The sequence below is a fragment of the Aplysia californica genome, unplaced genomic scaffold, assembly GCF_000002075.1.
Source record: "Aplysia californica isolate F4 #8 unplaced genomic scaffold, AplCal3.0 scaffold00374, whole genome shotgun sequence".
Taxonomy (NCBI): domain Eukaryota; kingdom Metazoa; phylum Mollusca; class Gastropoda; order Aplysiida; family Aplysiidae; genus Aplysia; species Aplysia californica.
The window spans coordinates 181,211-182,553 of NW_004797644.1; the positions used below are offsets into that span (position 1 = coordinate 181,211).

The following is a 1,343-nucleotide window of genomic DNA, read 5'->3' on the forward strand; positions in this document are numbered from 1 at the left end:
ATGAGAAAGAGATAAGGACAATGGTTTGGCGAGTGTGCGTGCGTGTGTGTGCGCGTGTAAAAAATACAGGGAGTAAGGAGAACGAGGGGAAGTGGGGAGGGAGGAGTGTTGTTGTTTTCACCGATTTATCACCTCAAGAATCCTTTTATTTGTTTCATGAAGTAGAGCAGGATACGAGCGAGTTTGTTTTGAACTAGTTTTCCTGGAAAGTGGCGATGTTTGTGCATAGGAGCTGGACTCGCTTGCGGACAAAATAATCTGGCACCTGTCCAGGCGTGCTCACAAAGTGTGGTGTACTGTACGGTATGCGGATGTTATAAAAAGTAGCATAGAAAGTCGGTGAGTAATCTGACAGATGATGAGAAGGAAAGGAGGTGAAAGGAGACAATTTTAGAGAAGTAAAATTTTCGGTCGCTACCCAGATTCGAACCCGGAACCTTTGAATGAGAGGCCAGCACCTTAACCTCTAGGACACGAGGGCCCCATAATTCCGTGTTTAAGGCCACATTGGCCCACATCACATCATATAAAACACTCACCTGATACTGAAGGAGCGTTTGAGGTGAAATGTTGAGCTGTTTGATTAAACCTTGGAGGAACTATAATTTAATAGGAGAGATAAAATAAATGACTTTGGTTTTGGACATCACCTGTTTTGTTTTTTCTTGGAACCTTAAACTGTACTACAGGGAAATGCTATAGCGTTCAATTCAAATTTAAATGTTAGTCTTTTTTATATCCCCATCGACACAATTTAGATTATCTAGGAGGTGAGCTTTCGACCCTACTTATCAGGGCCAACCCAGGCTGAGAAGGATACAACATCTCAGCAGAAAGACCGTGACACCATATGAACACTTCTCCCCATTCGGGAATCGAACTTGGGCCTCTTACAAGTGACAGCGAAGCATCTAAACGCTACAACACGGACGCTGGTTTTTGTTCGTTTATTTGGGTGAAAAGAAGCACAACAACAAATAACGGTAATCAAGAGTGAGGAAAAAGGGAGATGGAAAGATAGAAACAACAAAAGGAAAGCAAATAAAAATAAAAAAATAATTCAAAAAAATAATTTAAAAAATCTATCAGGGGAAAAGACAGACAAACAAAACAAATAAACAAACAAACAAAAATAAAGAACAAAAAGACAAGGAAAATACATAAGAAAAATAAAAAATAAATAAATAAACAGACGAACAAGCAAAGACAGAGGAAAAAAGAAAAGAACAGCTACATCCATGATCAGAGCAAGACATAAACAAAACAATCAATCCCATAAGAGACAAAACAAACAAAACAAAAACTACAAAAAGGAAAAGTTACATCTAACAGCGACATATATA

The 1,343-nt window shown here is 38.6% G+C and overlaps 1 long non-coding RNA gene across 1 annotated transcript in view; it reads left to right on the forward strand.

Moving 5' to 3' along the window:
• The first annotated feature begins 33 nt into the window (after positions 1-33).
• LOC106012445 overlaps positions 34-1,343 on the forward strand; it is a 7,515-nt gene continuing 6,205 nt past the window's right edge. The window contains exon 1 of the long non-coding RNA XR_001185031.2: positions 34-339. This is a non-coding gene — a long non-coding RNA (uncharacterized LOC106012445). The remainder of the gene's footprint in view (positions 340-1,343) is intronic.